The 17951-nt window shown below is 42.8% G+C and overlaps 1 protein-coding gene across 1 annotated transcript in view; it reads right to left on the bottom strand.

Annotated features, from left to right (window-relative positions):
* Window positions 1-17567, bottom strand: part of LOC120046704 (semaphorin-4G-like) — a 63395-nt gene extending 45828 nt beyond the window's left edge. The window contains exon 1 of the mRNA XM_038992132.1: window positions 17471-17567. The gene's annotated coding sequence lies outside the window, so the exon portion shown is untranslated. The remainder of the gene's footprint in view (window positions 1-17470) is intronic.
* Between the last annotated feature and the right edge of the window lie 384 nt (window positions 17568-17951).

The raw sequence follows: 17951 nt of genomic DNA, 5'->3' as shown, positions 1-17951 counted from the left end.
TTCTAAATAAATCACAGACAGTGTCACCAGCAAAGCAGCCCCACACCATCACACATCCTCCTCCATGCTTCACCGTGGGAACCACACATGCGGAGATCATCCGTTCACCTACTCTGCGTCTCACAAAGACACTGCAGTCGGAACCAAAAAGCTCATCAGACCAAAGGACAGATTTCCACCGGTCTAATGTCCACTACTCGTGTATCTTGGCCAAAGCAAGTCTCTTCTTCTATTGGTGTCTTTTAGTAGTGGTTTGTTTGCAGCAATTCCACCACGAAGGCCTGATTCACACAGTATCATCTGAACAGTTGATGTTGAGATGTGTCTATTACTTGAACTCTATGAAGCATTTATTTGGGCTACAAACTGAGGTGCAGCTAACTCTAATCACTTATCCTCTGCAGCAGAGTCAACTCTGGGTTATCCTTTCCTGTGGTAGTCCTCACGAGAGCCAGTTTCATCATAGCGCTTGATGGTTTTTGCGACTGCACTTGAAGTTTTCAAAGTTCCTGAAATGTTCCAGATTGACTGACCTTCATATCTTAAAGTAATAATAGACTGTCGTTTCTCTTTGCTTATTTGAGCTGTTCTTGCCATAATATGGACTTGGTCTTTTACCAAATAGGGCTATCTTCTGTATACCACCCCTACCTTGTCACAACACAACTGATCAGCTCAAATGCATTAAGAAGGAAAGAAATTCCACAAACTAACATAAGGCACACCTGTTAATTGAAATTCATTCCAGGTGACTACCTCATGAAGCTGGTTGAGAAAATGTTAAGTGTGCAAAGCTGTCATCAAGGCAAACGGTGGCTACTTTGAAGAATCTCAAATATAAAATATAGTTTCAGTTGTTTAACACTTTTTTGGTTACTACATGATTCCATATGTGTTATTTAATAGTATTGATATCTTCACTATTATTCTACAATGCAGAAAATAGTAAAAATAAAGAAAAACCCTTGCATGAGTAGGTGTATCCAAACTTTTGACTGGTACTGTAAGTCTGATCTATGTTAGATATATTTTATAACTCCAAAGGACAGAATATCAGTAACACACATTTAAATATTCAGCAATCATTATCATAACCACAGCAATCATTACTATTACAACTGTATCAATTGCATGTGTATTCGTCAACCCATCACTGTGTAATATGTATAATAAACCAAGTAAACACTTACAGATAAGATAGCGATGGAATGCAATCAAAATCCAGAAGCATGAAATTAGTGTGAGCGTTAAAGCACTAAAATCCACAGAGAAAAGGAGAGAATATAACATTCACATTGGTTGAAGAGACGGAGGAATGACAGCAATCTACAAGTGTTTCTACAGGCTGCAGAGGAATGAGAGAGGGACAGAGGGACAGAGGGAGAAACGTTTATGTTGTGTGGAGAGAAAGAACGTAGAGTCAAAGAGAGAGAGGACAGAAAGAGAGTAATAGAATGATCCTGCTGCCCACTATAGTAGAAGGGGAGATAGCTTACAGACTGATAGAATAAGAGAAGAGAGGACAGATAGAAAAGTAGTTTGATAGGTGCAGCATAACATCGAGCAAGTCTCTAGCTTCGCCTTTAGCTCTCTTCAGTTCTATGGCTTTAGGTCATAAGGAATTACATGCTGTAAAAACACTCGTAGACCTCCTGTGGAGCAAGGCTTCATCTGGTTTAGCAGGGTGCTTATCTTTCCCTATTTCTGTCTCTCTTGCTGTCTCTGGGCGATTTCATGCCAGTGTAGGCTGAAAATATTTTTGGTATCTCAGATCGTCCTGGCAATTCTCAAAGAAACGTCATTGGGTGGAAGGATTTTTGACATGCTATTTACAGTTGTTTTTTTTTATCAGAAAAAAATCATGATGAAAGTGGCCCTTTTTAGACCTATACATGCCTCCTGTAAGAGCCTATGAGCCAAGAACCGTACATGATACAGACCAGGGCCCAGCTTCCCAAAAGCATCTTAAGGCTAAGTTAATCATGATAATCATTGAGCTCAATAGTTCTAATGATGAACCTAGCCTTAAGACACTTTTGTGAAACTGGGCCCAGGGCTCTAAAGTGCGACAAAACATTTTGTTGTGCGACATGGCATTTTATTTTGGGAGCACTGTGCGACTATGAAAAGAACCTCCCAGATAATAATTGTTGTAATGATAAGGCTTCTCTGTACTGTTGTTTCCAAGTTCCCTAGAGCAACAAGCTAGTGAAGAGTCGTTAGCGTCACGGTTGCACCATTACTACAGCGATAACGGCCTGCTTCCAGACCAACCAGATCAAAAGATCTGACACATATTACGGCACAATTATTTTTCTTCCTATAACGGATTGCCGGGATGGCATTTTACACTCATAAACCATGATGTGGGCCTTCTAAAACTACTTCCGTGTCGACGTTGTTAACCATTTGTTTATTCTTTGTTTAGTCATGTTACCTCATTGGATAGCTAACAACCTGGTAACTTCATCAGTGTATTTGGGGGGGAGAGAAAAAAAGGAAAAGGGATAGCTTCTTCAGGAGATCAATGGTCATAGCAATGAATGAATGACAGGTCTCTTGCATGTTGTCATGACCTTTTTAAAGAAACAGTGTAGAATTTTTTATGTAATGCATTTCAATAGGATTTTTAAATTTTTTATTAGACACCTGTAGACACCTAATATTCCACAAAGGACTTTGTAATTTTAATGGCAGGTATTTGTAGCAACATTTGTACTTTACAGTTTTACATTTTATATTCTAGGGCACAACATGTGCTTCAAAAGTAGCTAAAATTCATGTTGGACCAATATAGGCGAGTGCTCCTAAATTTCATGTGGTGTTCCAAACTTTTTAAAGTTGTGAGCACCAGTGCTACCAATCTTTTATTTATAGCCCTGATACAGACAACATCTTGGAGTCATTATACTCAATTTAGTGTGCTGTACATTAAAAAATATATATCTCAAAAGTACCCTTTTGATTTAGCATGTTTTTAGATATATTGTTTGGAACAATATACTCTTCAAATATGTACAATTTCCAGAGTGGGCTCTCTGGTACTTTTAATGATATGAGCCATTTTATACATAGAAATTGACATTATAGGTCATTAACCAATCCCAGTCCTCCTTTAGGATTGCACATTCAGTAAATCACCAGCAGAGGGAGTTCCCTTTGAATCTATTTTCCCATTCACTGTGTTGGTGGTGCTCATAAAATGTATGATACCTTCGGAATTAGCAGAGAGCTCACTGGGAATGTGATGTGTATTTGTGTATTTCAGAATCTAGACATACTCCTTATGTTAGAGCACAATGTAAGGGGTGTAACGACACCATTTTAAGACTACCTTCTTTAGCTAAGATTCTTGAATCCTTGGTTAATGTACAACTTTGTTCCTTTTTATCTGAATATTGTATTTTTAAAATACCCAATCAGGGTTTAGGCCTGGGCAAAGTAGTACCACAGCAACCACGCAAGTTGTTAGTGATCTTGACAATGCCTTGGATGCCAAAAGAGCTGTGCTGCCTTGTTTATTAACCTGTCAAAGGCGTTCGACACTGTTGATCATTCTGTTTTGCTGAAGATGTTTTCAAAAATAGGCCTGGGATATACAGTCTTTTTATGGTTTCAGAATTATCTTAGCGACAGAACTCAGGCCATCTTGACAAAAGATGTTCCTCAGGGTTTGATTTTGGGTCCATTATTGTTCACCTTGTATATTAATGACATAGGAAACACTGTTAATACTTGTAACATTCATCTCTATGCAGATGACACAGTGTTGTATTCCTGTGCATGTTGACCCTGAGGACCTGCATATTTGCGATACAAATGGAGCCCAAATTAAGCTAGTTTCTCAATATAAGTACCTGGGTGTCAACAAAACAAAGGAGATGATCGTGGACTTCAGGAAACAGCAGAGGGAGCACCGCCCTATCCACATCGAAATAACAGTAGTGGAGAAGGTGGAAAATTAAGTTCCTCGGCATACACATCACAGACAAACTGAAATGGTCCACTCACACAGAGAGTGTGGTGAAGAAGGCGCAATAGCGCCTCTTCAACCTCAGGAGGCTGAAGAAATACGGCTTGTCACCTAAAACCCTGACACACTTTTACAGATGCACAACCGAGAACATCCTGTCGGGCTGTATCACCGCCTGGTACGGCAACTGCACCACCCTCAACCGCAAGGCTCTCCAGAGGGTGGTGCGGTCTGCACAACGCATCACCGGGGGCAAACTACCTGCCCTCCCAGACACATACAGCACCCAATTATCAAGGACAACAACCACCCGAGCCACTGCCTGTTCACCCCACTACCATCCAGAAGGCAAGGTCAGTACAGGTGCATCAAAGCTGGGACAGAGAGACTGAAAAACAGCATGGCCATCAGACTGCTAAACAGCAATCACTAACTCAGAGAGGCTGCTGCGTACATAGAGACTCATATCACTGGCCATGTGTATGTGACCAATAAAATGTGATTTGATAGATTGATGACAAGTTGTCCTTAATAACGCATATATAAAATCTGACTAAGAAGCTAAGATTGTTTTTTTTATATCGAAATAAATCATAACCCAGTATTGAAAATAGGAGAAAGATTGTTCAAACAACGCTTCTGCCTGTATTGGATTTAGATGATATTGTTTACATGCATTCGGCAACCTCTGTTTTGAAACCCTAGGACGCAGTCTACCATTCCACAATACATTTTATCACAGGTGACAATTTTAGGACTCATCATTGTAGTCTGTATAAAAATGTGGGATGGACCTCTCTGTCTGTAAGAGAGCTGCATTCTCTCTTTTATTTAATTACAAAGCAATCTTACAGAAACTGCCTCCGTATGTAACTTCATTAATTAAGTTCCCAGACCCATTCTCAGGAATGGATAACACTAGAGATCCCGTCTGTCTCCACATATGTGGGAACATCTGCAGTTTGTTTTTTGCCCCTAATTTGTGGAACAATCTGCAGAGTTCACTACAATTACATGTGCTGGTGCCATGCAGGAAGTTAACGTTATTGATTATATTGTTTTATTCACATGTATGTTTTATTATTCTGTTTTTATTGTAAATGTGACTCCCTGTTTAAATAAAGGTAAAACAAATTAAGATGTCTGTATCAGGTATAAGTCTAAAAATGGCCTAAAATGTCCACTTTCATCATTATTTACCCCAAAAATGGTTTGTAATACAAATGTAAAAAGCATGTCATAACATCCTTCCTTCCAATGAAGTTTCAATGTGAGAATTGCCAGAACAATCTGATATACCAAAACTATTTATACACTGGAGTGGAATCGCCCTTCTCCATCACACACATACACTACTATATACTCTCTCACAATAATAATAATACAATTTGGTGGTTGCTTATATTTGTCCTATTTCACACATACAAGTGTGTATTAATACGCATGTGTGTATATGAAATATGTTTTTGGCATATCCCAACGCTCCCTGAGACACCCTCGGAGAGTGGGGTCATGGCCAGGGTCTGCCATTATCAACGGCGACCCTGGAGCAATTAAGATGAAGTGCTTTGCTCAAGGGCACAGACTTTTCACAAACAGGTGCATGAATGCACACGCAAACACACTACTATAAACACCCTCAGTCCTTGCCTTCCTAATGTTGTCTCTCTTTGGTGTAAACATTCACACTCTCTCATTCCATTAAACAAACTCACCGGAACTCTCGCTCTTACCGCCATGTACTCTCTCTCACTCACACGTCCAAGAGTAACCTGCAGAATCTCACTCTAGACATCTGTACTGTATCTGAAAAAATCACAACACTCCACAATGCTGTTATGACAACAGATTGCGTTGCCGTAGCTAGCTACCTCTCTACCTCTGGATCAGGTAAGCAGTAGACCGCAGGTGTAGAACATAGAAATAGAGCAACATAGGGGGGCACACAGAATAGAAATAGAACATACTAGAAGAGATACATATTTCCACTGATTGAAGGCTATAATATTATGCTATAGTTCTCAAATAGTGCAAAACAATGTGCATAAAATGCCACAGGGAGAGTCTGATTGTTATCATTTCCCTAAAGTTTCCAATCAGTCAGCTTGTCAGAGATGAGGAGCTCTTATCTTAACAGACGGAAGGCTGAGTCAATCACAAAGTGCTGCTGGGCAATTCCACATTAACAGAATGACGCTGAGACTCCGATTTTTCACTTCAAATGAAAGCCAAACTAAAACCATTGATTGCAAAGTTAAACAAACCAGTGATGGGGTCAATTCGAATTGAAGGCACTCAATTCAGGAAGTGATTTTAATTTAAAAACAGTGTAAGAGCAGTTTGAAAAGACAGCCTGAAATTCGGTGGGATGGAGTTTTGGCCTGCCTAGTGACATCACCAGGCTGTAAATTAGTTAATAGACCAATAAGAAAGAGAGCTCCAAACCTCTTTCAATAACAGCTAGTTTTAAGTTTCTCCCTCCCCACTCAGATCACTCCCAGACAGTCCTTGCTTGAGAAATTGCTCTTTGCTAAGAAGCTATTTGTTTATTTTTGACCATTTTAATTAAAAACAAATCACAGTAAGGTACTTCATTGTTACCCAGAAATAATTTGATACTTAAACAAAAACGGCTGTATTGGACTTTTAAATATCTAATCCGAACTAAGATTCAAAGATATCTGCAGAAAGAACGGGGTGTCAACTATGACATGACACCTTAAGTTCGAAAAAATGCATTTTGGTTATTGAACTACAGTAAGTAAGGTGGATTAACACCCTGTAACAGAGTGATGGTAACAGAATGACATCATGGGTCCCTGACCTGTACTATACAGAAATGCATAATTACGAACGTCATTCTCTTCATGGTGATGTATCCTGAATAGGTACACAAAGGTAGAAAAATGTAATATCCTCCATAGCATGTTTGGGTATTATTCTACACAGTGGCTATTATTCTAATGAGCTCCGGTTTTATTAATGAGGTCTATGTTTCACAAGGTTGGACATCACAGTACAACACAGCACAGTTCAGTACAGTGTAGTTCAGTACAGTATAGTGCTGTACAGTTCAGTAAAGTACTAAACTCTAAAGTACTGTATTGTACTGACCTATACTCTACTTTACTTGTTTACCGTGGTTCCAGGTTGCCTCTGCGAATAACATTGACGTATACACAGACACGGTGACTGAGTTCATCAGGAAGCGTATGGGGGATGCTGTTCCCACGGTGACTATTAAAACCTACCCAAATCAAAAACCGTAGATAGATGGAAGCATTCGTGCAGAACTCAAAGCGCAAATCCCCGCATTTAACCATGGCAAGGTGACTGAGAATATGGTCTAATACCAACAGTGTAGTTATTCCCTCCATAAGGCAATCAAACAGGCAAAACGTCAGTACAGAGACAAAGTGGAGTCGCAATTCAACGGCTCTGACACAAGACGTTTGTGGCAGGGTCTACAGACAATCACGTATTACAAAGGGAAAACCAGCCACATCGCGGACACCAACATCTTGCTCCTGGACAACCTAAACCCCTTCTTTGCCCACTTTGAGGATAACACAGTGCCACTGACTCGGCCTGCTCCCAAGAACTGTGGGCTCTCGTTCTCCGTGGCAGATTTGAGTAAGACATTTAAATGTGTTAACCCTCGCAAGGCTGCCGGCCCAGACGGAAGAATGATGTTCATTAACTATAGCTCAGCCTTCAACACCATAGTACCCTCCAAGCTCATCCTTAAGCTTGGGGCCCTGGGTATGAACCCCGCCCTGTGCAACTGGGTCCTGGACTTCCTGACGGGTCGCCCCCAGGTGGTGAAGGTAGGAAAAAACACCTCCACCCTACTGATCCACAACACACGGTCCCCACAATGGTTTGTGCTCAGCCCCCTTCTGTACTCCATGTTGACCCATGACTGCGTGGCCACGCACGCCTCCAACTCAATCATCAAGTTTGCAAACGACACAACAGTAGTAGGCCTGATTACCAACAATGACGAGACAGCCTACAGTGAGGAGGTGAGGGACTGGGCAGGGTGGTGTCAGGTTAATAACCTCTCCCTCAACGTCAACAAATTGAAGGAGCTGATCGTGGACTTCCGGATACAGCAGAGGGAGCACGCCCCCACCCACATCGACGGGGCCGCAGTAGAGAAGGTGAAAGCTTCAAGTTTCTCGCCGTACACATCATTGACAATCTGAAATGGTCCACCCACACAGACAGTGGAGGTGAAGAAGGACCAACAGTGCCTCTTCAACCTAAGGAGGCTGAAGAAATTTGTATTGGCCCCTTAGACCCTCACAAACTTTTACAAATGCACAATTGAGAGCATCCTGTCGGGCTGTATCACCGCCTAGTAGCGCAACTGCACCGCCCACAACTGCATGGCTCTCCAGAGTGTTGTGCAGTCTGCCCAACGCATCACCGGGGGCACACTGCCTGCCCTCCAGGACACCTACACCACCCAATGTCACAGGGAGGCCAAAAAGATCATCAACCACCCGAGCCACGGCCTGTTACCCCGCTGTCATCCAGAAGGTGAGGTCAGTACAGGTGCATCAAAGATGGGACCGAGAGACTGAGAAACAGCTTCCATCTCAAGGCCATTAGACTGTTAGATAGCCATCACTAGCCGGCAACCACCCGGTTATTCAACCCTTCACCTTAGAGGCTGCTGCCCTATGTACATAGACATGGAATCAGTGGTCACTTTAATAATGAACACTAGTCACTTTAATAATGTTTACTCATATAATTTGTATTATACTGTATTCTACTGTATTTTAGTCAATGCTACTCCGACATTGCCCAACCTAATATTAAAATATGTCTTAATTCCATTATTTTCATTTTAGATTTGTGTGTATTGTTAGATATTACTGCACTGTTGGAGCTAGGAACACAAGCATTTCGCTACACCAGCAATAACATCTGCTAAATATGTATATGTGACCAATAAAATTTGATTTGTACTGTCCAAACTTCTAAGACCTCTTCTCCATCTGTTTGACCATAAATCAAAGCCTTTACTTATTCCAAATTTTTAGGATGGAAATTTGTTAGAAATGTATATGTCTTAATTTCTCTCAAATATAGACTCAGCTTTCAATTAACACCAAATTTGATGTGCTCCTATGAACTTCACATGTTAGTGCTCATGGGGCTTTTTACATGGAAATACCATCCTGCATTCAGATGGCCTGTCAAAAAAAAACTCTTAAAGATGTGACAGAGGAGGAGAAAACGTCTTTATCAGTTCCTCACTGTCTGGAGGGAGCCAGGATTATCAGACGGACGGACAGACAGGGCAGTGTAAAGAAGTCTCCATAAAGCACACATCTTAGTTCTGACTCCTCATGGACTATAGGTTTACTGTCAAGTGTATGAAAAAGCTTTATTGAGTACACACGCGTGCGCAGACACAAACTTGCATGCTGCACACACACAGCAGGATGTGTGGATAATGTTGAGCTACTGACCTGTAAACTGCTTCATGAGAAAAACACATCAATTGATCAATCTCAATGATGCAACCACAGGCAAAATCGGGGAAGGTGAGAAATCTACACTTCTCTACAGACGATAATCCCATCAACCCTTTGCCCTGTTTGCCAGTCTGCCAGCTCAAAAATACATGTGAAAGGGGGCTGGCTCTTACCCTCGCGTTAATCCAGTGGTTGTCAGAGTGGGTCCCCAGTCCTTATCCATAGGGTATTAGCGATTAGCTTACGGGACTCATCATTTACAGTAGGTTCCGACTATGACCCACTGTGAGATTCCTTAGAACTCATCCACTAAACGGAGTTTAGGGTATTAGGCAATTACTGTGTGTCAATGAGCTCTGTCTAATGAGGATATGGCGGATTGGATAATTAAGGCATCTCCATCCGAGATGCCCTCGTTCACATCTCAATATAAAGCCTTTTATTATGAATGTATGAACTCTTTATGAAGGACCAACGATGGATAGATAACTTATAATGACAAATATATCCAGCCCCCTTTCACATCTTGGTATAAAGCCATATTATACAGACAGTCTTTGTGTGTGTGTGTGTGTGTGTGTGTGTGTGTGTGTGTGTGTGTGTGTGTGTGTGTGTGTGTGTGTGTGTGTGTGTGTCAGGCTGCCAGCCTTCCTGATTAGTTCTACATCTCTTATCTATAATCCTTTTTCATTTATGATCCTTCCTTCACTGAAAGTTAAAATAAAATCCTTGTGTCTGCGCTCGTGTACACATGTGTAGAGACAGACAATTAGTGGAAAAGATGACAGTCGATGCCATTGAATTTACATAGAGCCAGAGAGACAGTGTTTTTGTTAAAAGAAAAATATACAGGAACAATTTAATGAATGTGAACTGTTTTTCTGTCACACAATACACTCCCCCAGCTGGAACATGCAAATCTATAACACCATTGACTAATAATAGTTTCCCTTTATTCAATGGAATAAAGAGTAGGAACACATCTGTGTATGACACTGATGGTCTCTACAGTATAACATAAAGAAGAGGGTAACACAAAAGAGGGAGTATGAATTATCAATTAAAGTTATTGAAATGCAGCTAACAGAAGAGAGAGAAAAAAGACAAGACACTGACTCGGTACTGGTACTCCTTGTTTTTATTGTGTTAATATCTCTTTTTTATTTAGAAAATATTGGTCTTACTTTTTAACTCTGCGTTGTTTGGAACGTGCTCGTGTAAGTAAGCATTTCACTGTAAAGTCTACACCTCTGGTATTCGGAGTGGAGGTCGACCGATTATGATTTTTCAACGCCGATACGATACCGATTATTGGAGGACCAAAAAAAGCCGATTTTCTATTTTATTTGTAATAATGACAATTACAACAATACTGAATGAACACTTATTTTAACTTAATATAATACATAAATAAAATCAATTTAGCCTCAAATAAATAATGAAACATGTTCAATTTGGTTTAAATAATGCAAAAACAAAGTGTTGGAGAAGAAAGTAAAAGTGCAATATGTGCCATGTAAGAAAGCTAACGTTTAAGTTCCTTGCTCAGAACATGAGAACATATGAAAGCTGGTGGTTCCTTTTAACAATAGTCTTCAATATTCCCAGGTAAGAAGTTTTAGGTTGTAGTTATTATAGGAATTATAGGACTATTTCTCTCTATACCATTTGTATTTCATTAACCTTTGACTATTGGATGTTCTTATAGGCACGTTAGTATTGCCAGTGTAACAGTATAGCTTCCGTCCCTCTCCTCGCTCCTACCTGGGCTCGAACCAGGAACACAACGACAACAGCCACCCTTGAAGCAGCGTTACCCATGCAGAGCCAGGGGAATAACTACTCCAAGTCTCAGAGCGAGTGACGTTTGAAACGTTATTAGCGCGCACCCCGCTAACTAGCTAGCCATTTCACATCGGTTACACCAGCCTAATCTCGGGAGTTGATAGGCTTGAAGCACAGCGAAGAACTTCTGGCAAAACGCAGGAAAGTGCTGTTTGAATGAATGCTTACGAGCCTGCTGCTGCCTACCACCGCTCAGTCAGACTGCTCTATCAAATCATAGACTTAGTTATAACATAATAACACACATAAATACGAGCCTTAGGTCATTAATATGGTCAAATCCGGAAACTATAATCTCGAAAACAAGACGTTTATTCTTTCAGTGAAATACGGAACCATTCCGTATTTTATCTAACGGGTGGCATCCATAAGTCTAAATATTCCTATTACATTGCACAACCTTCAATGTTATGTCATAATTACGTAAAATCCTGGTGTCACGCCCTGGCCTTAGTATTCTTTGTTTTCTTTATTATTTTAGTTAGGTCAGGGTGTGACATGGGTATTTATGTGGGTTTTTGTGTGTCCAGGGTGATTGTATGGTTTAGGGGGTTTATTTAGAGTAGTTGGGTTTATGTTTAGGATAGTTGTCTAGCTGTGTCTATGTTGGGTGTAGTTGTCTAGGAAAGTCTATGGTTGCCTGAATGGGTTCCCAATTAGAGACAGCTGGTTTCTGTTGTCTCTGATTGGGAGCCATATTTAGGGTAGCCATAGGCTTTAGTTTGTTGTGGGGAATTGTCTATGTTGAACGTTTGTAGCCTGTGTGTGTGCACTACGTTTATAGCGTCACGGTCGTTTATTGTTTTTGTATAGTTTGTATAAGTGTTTCGTTTCGTGTTGCCTTCTTCTTTAATAAAGAAGATGGCTTATTTTCCACATGCTGCGTTTTTGTCCGTCTCTCCTCCACACGATCGTGACAGAATTCCCCACCAACATCGGATCAAGCAGCGTGTACAACAACACCAGGACTCATGGACATGGGAGGACGAGCTGGATGGAAAAGGACCATGGGCTCAACCAGGAGAATATCGCCGCCCCAAAGCTGAGCTGGAGGCAGCGAAAGCAGAGAGGCGTCGATTTGAGGAGCAAGCAAGGACACAGAAGGTGGAGAGGCATCTGGACTACACTACGTGGGAGGAGATCGACAGATGGGCGATCGACCCAAGGAGAGTGCCGGTGCCCGCCTGGGATTCAATGGAGCAATGTGCGGAGGGATACCGGAGAATGGAGGCAGCAAGGAGACGTGGCTGGAAGCCTGAAAAGCCCGTGAGTACTACCCAAAAATTTCTTGGGGGGGGGCTAAGAGGTAGTGGGCCAAGGGCAGGTAGGAGACCTGCGCCCACTTCCCAGGCTAACCGTGGAGAGCGGGAGTACGGGCAGACGCCGTGTTACGCAGTAGAGCGCACGGTGTCTCCTGTACGTGTGCATAGCCCAGTGCGGGTTATTCCACCTCCCCGCACTGGTAGGGCTAGATTGAGCATTGAGCCAAGTGCCATGAAGCCGGCTCTACATATCTGGCCACCAGTACGTCTCCTTGGGCCGGCTTACATGGCACCAGCCTTACGCATGGTGTCCCCGGTTCGCCTACATAGCCCGGTGCGGGTTATTCCACCTCCCCGCACTGGTCGGGCGACGGGGAGCATTCAACCAGGTAAGGTTGGGCAGGCTCGGTGCTCAAGGGAGCCAGTACGCTTGCACGGTCCGGTATTTCCGGCACTACCTCCCCGCCCCAGCCCAGTACCACCAGTGCCTACACCACGCACCAGGCTTCCAGTGCGTTTCCAGAGCCCTGTTCCTCCTCCACGCACTCTCCCTATGGTGCGTGTCTCCAGCCCAGTGCCTCCAGTTCCGGCACCGCGCACTAAGCCACCTGTGCGTCTCCTAAGTCCTGTACACACTGTTATTTCTCCCCGCACTCGTCCTGAGGTGCGTGCCATCAGTCCGGTACCACGCACCAGGCATATAGTGCGCTTTGAGAACTCAGTGTGCCCTGTTGTTGTTCCCCGCACTAGCCTGAAGGTGCGTGTCCTTAGCCCGGTACCTCCAGTTCCGGCACCACGCACCAGGCCTACAGTGCGTCTCAGCCGGCCAGAGTCTGCCGTCTGCCCAACGGTGACTGAACTGCCCGTCTGTAATGAGCCTGCAAAGCTGCCCGTCTGCCATGAGCCTACAGAGCCTTCCGCCAGACAGGAGCAGCCAGAGCCTTCCGCCAGACAAGAGCAGTCTGAGCCAACCGTCTCCGCAGCGCCATCTGAGCCATCCGTCTCCCCAGCGCCGTCTGAGCCATCCGTCTCCCCAGCGCCGTCTGAGCCATCCGTCTGTCCCGAGCCATTAGAGCCGCCCGTCTGTCCCGAGCCGTCAGAGCCGATAGTCAGTCAGGAGCCGCTAGAGCCAGTCGTCAGTCAGGATCTGCCAGAGCCGCCAACCAGACAGGATCTGCCAGAGCCGCCAACCAGACAGGATCTGCCAGAGCCGCCAACCAGACAGGATCTGCCAGAGCCGCCAACCAGACAGGATCTGCCAGAGCCGCCAACCAGACAGGATCTGCCAGAGCCGTCAGTGAGCCATGAGCGTCCAGAGCTGTCAGCTAGCCATGAGCGTCCAGAGCCGTCAGCCAGCCATGAGCGTCCAGAGCCGTCAGTGAGCCATGAGCGTCCAGAGCCGTCAGTGAGCCATGAGCGTCCAGAGCCGTCAGCCAGCCATGAGCGTCCAGAGCCGTCAGCCAGTCATGAGCTGTCCAGAGCCGTCAGCCAGTCATGAGCTGTCCCTCAGCCCAGAGCGGCTATTTATTCAGAACTGCCCCTCAGTCCAGAGCTGTCTCTCTGTCCGGAGCTGCCTTTCAGTCCGGAGTTGCCCCTCTATCCTGAGTTGCCCCTCTATCCTGAGTTGCCCCTCTATCCTGAGTTGCCCCTCTATCCTGAGTTACCTCTCTATCCTGAGTTACCTTACTATCCTGAGCTATCCCTCTGTCCTGAGCTACCCCTCTGTCCCGGTGCTGCCCCTGGTGTCGATGTTACCTAAAGGATTTAGTGGGGGTAAGATGAGGGTGGTCATTAATAGGGGGAGATGGAAGCTGGGATTGACTATGGTGGGGTGGGGACCTCGCCCGGAGCCTGAGCCACCACCGTGGTCAGATGCCCACCCAGACCCTCCCCTAGACTTTGTGCTGGTGCGCCCGGAGTTCGCACCTTAAGGGGGGGCTATGTCACGCCCTGGCCTTAGTATTCTTTGTTTTCTTTATTATTTTAGTTAGGTCAGGGTGTGACATGGGTATTTATGTGGGTTTTTGTGTGTCCAGGGTGATTGTATGGTTTAGGGGGTTTATTTAGAGTAGTTGGGTTTATGTTTAGGATAGTTGTCTAGCTGTGTCTATGTTGGGTGTAGTTGTCTAGGAAAGTCTATGGTTGCCTGAATGGGTTCCCAATTAGAGACAGCTGGTTTCTGTTGTCTCTGATTGGGAGCCATATTTAGGGTAGCCATAGGCTTTAGTTTGTTGTGGGGAATTGTCTATGTTGAACGTTTGTAGCCTGTGTGTGTGCACTACGTTTATAGCTTCACGGTCGTTTATTGTTTTTGTATAGTTTGTATAAGTGTTTCGTTTCGTGTTGCCTTCTTCTTTAATAAAGAAGATGGCTTATTTTCCACATGCTGCGTTTTGGTCCGTCTCTCCTCCACACGATCGTGACACCTGGCAAATTAGGCGGCCCAAACTGTTGCATATACACTGACTCTGCGTGCAATGAACGCAAGAGAAGTGACACAATTTCACCTGGTTAATATTGCCTGCTAACCTGGATTTCTTTTAGCTAAATATGCAGGTTTAAAAATATATACTTCTGTGTATTGATTTTAAGAAAGGCATTGATGTTTATGGTTAGGTACACATTGGAGCAACAACGATACGCACCGCATCGATTATATGCAACGCAGGACACGTTAGATAAACTAGTATCATCAGCCATGTGTAGTTAACTAGTGATTATGATTGATTGATTGTTTTTTATAAGATAAGTTTAATGCTAGCTAGCAACTTACCTTGGCTTCTACTGCATTCGCATAACAGGCAGGCTCCTCGTGGAGTGCAATGTAATCAGGTGGTTAGAGCATTGGACTAGTTAACTGTAAGGTTGCAAGATTGAATCCCCCGAGCTGACAAGGTAAAAATCTGTCGTTCTGCCCCTGAACGAGGCAGTTAACCCCCCGTTCCTAGGCCGTCATTGAAAATAAGAATGTGTTCTTAACTGACTTGCCTAGTTAAAAAAATATTAAATTAAGGTGTAAAATATATATATATATATAAATAAATAAAACAATCGGCCAAATCGGGGTTATGAAAACTTGAAATCGGACCTAATTAATCGGCCATTCCGATTAATCGGTCGACCTCTAATTCAGAGTATTAGATGCATTAGATTTGATTTGATTTATTCCTCCTCTAGAATAAAGAATAACTTTAAGACCACTTACGCACTGCTTATAATGAATAAATTATTTGTTAAACACTTATGGAGTCATTACCCAACATTATTATCTTCACATTCTCCAATCAAATTGGAAATTGTAGCATTGATTGCACTTGATGTCATTGATACCTTCAGTATGGAAGAGCGTAGTAATGATCTGATCATTACCAATCTCATCACTGCATTTTTAGATGATACAGTGGACCTTGTTCAAATTCTAAAATGTACAATTTCCTCCTCCCTTCCTTGAGGTAGGCCTAATCCTTGATCTTCTATGACTGTAATGCTGGAAACGCATTTGAAGTGGTACCTTGCGGTCACCTATCCAATAATCCAGTATCCAGGGCCTATCCAGTAATGTTAGATCTGGGGCCTATGTATCAAGTGTCTCAAAATAGGAGTCCTGAGCTGGGACCAGGTCCTCCCTGTCCATTTAATCTGAATCAATGTGATCTACCTGTGGTCCCTGGTGCTCTGATGTGATTGTCATGCTAGGTTACCTGGTATCCCATGCTAACAATGCTGGCTGATTATGACTCACAAATCATTGTAATCTCGTGGGTGGGCATATGAAGCAAACGTCTAGCAACCCAACATTTGCAAGTTTGAATCTCATCACGGCCAACTTTAGCATTTTAGCAACTTTTCAAAGACTTAATACATTTTAGCTACTTTGCAACTATGTAGCATGTTAGCTAACTCTTCCCCAAACCTTAACCCTTTTAGGTATAACTCAAACGTCTAGCAACCCAAAGGTTGCGAGTTCGAATCTCACCACGGCAAACGTCATAATTTTAGCAACTTTTCAACTACTTACAGCTACTTTGCAACTACTTAGCTAACCCTTTATCCTAACCCTTTAACCCAACTCCTAAATTTAACCCTAACTCCTAGCCTAGCTAACGTTAACCAGCTAGATCACGTTAGCCACCCAGCTAGAATTCGTAACATATCATACGTTTTTCAAATTCGTAACATATTGTACATTTTGAAAATTCATAACATATAGCATGAATTGTAATTCGTAACATATCTTACAAAATGGTTGATGGATATCCCCAAATTAATACATATCATATGAAACGTAACATATACTAAATGGAGTATCTCGGATTTAAGTACAGAATAATACGAAATGCTCTGAGACCAGGTTGACATAGGCGACTAGTCTATTTGCCTCTCAGAATGGGCATTTAAACTCCACTATACATGTCTTGGTAATAGAATAACAGGTAGAAACTAAATTGATTATGATCAACTGTCTTGAGTGGATAGCCTTTCACCGGTTATTTAGACAGAAGTCCCAAACGCGCTTTTCTGTGACAACAGGGTAGGAAATTCCTCTAACAGAGCTCCTATAAAAAGCGATTAGCCTATACTAAATCAACTAGCATGTAATCGATTTGAGTTCGTTTGCTGCAAGTAGCCTATATTTCTACATAGGCATAGCCTATCAATGAAAAACAAATGATTTTCTGTCAGCGTCTATGCAGTTAGGTATAGCCTATATAGCCTACTACTTTTTATTGAACACCAGTATCGTCATTTGTCCATTGTCTCGATCTTTTTCCGCATCTGCCGTAAACTCATGCTGTAGGCTACTGTAAAGCAGCAGGTAGCCTATCCAAAACGCAGATAAATTAATCATACAGTCACAAAGAGCCGCAGTACACGGAGATAAAGTCATTCTGTTTTACCTGAAATTATGGGGGGATTCCTTGAAGAGACGGGATATGGTGTTCGGTGTAAAAAAAATCCCAATGCGGTGTGTTTGTAATCTACAGTGGACTTTCACCCACAGCAAACTGTGGCAGCCTGACAAACAAGAGGTGTAGAACCTTCGTCACAGGTGACCACGCCTCTTCGTGAATGTTACGGAATAAACTAAAACTCTTTCAGTATGACAAAACGTACGTTTGACAGAATGCTCGAAAATAGCAGCAAATTAATTCTATAAGGTTCCCTAAATGTTAGCATTCTATAAGGTTCCCTAAATGTTAGCATCAATAATCATTCAGAAAGGTGTCTGTGTAAATTAAATACAAAAAACAGCAGTGTGTCCTTCCTTAGCTTAGCTGTACACCTACTATGCACTTACAGTGCCTTCAGAAAGTATTCATACCCTTTGATTTATTCCACATTTTGTTGTGTTACAGCCTGAAATCAAAATTGATTAAT

Source organism: Salvelinus namaycush, chromosome 4 (genome assembly GCF_016432855.1).
Source record: "Salvelinus namaycush isolate Seneca chromosome 4, SaNama_1.0, whole genome shotgun sequence".
In the NCBI taxonomy this organism is placed as follows: domain Eukaryota; kingdom Metazoa; phylum Chordata; class Actinopteri; order Salmoniformes; family Salmonidae; genus Salvelinus; species Salvelinus namaycush.
The sequence above is the reverse complement of the archived record's forward strand: the minus strand, read 5'-3'. Positions and strand labels throughout refer to the sequence as shown.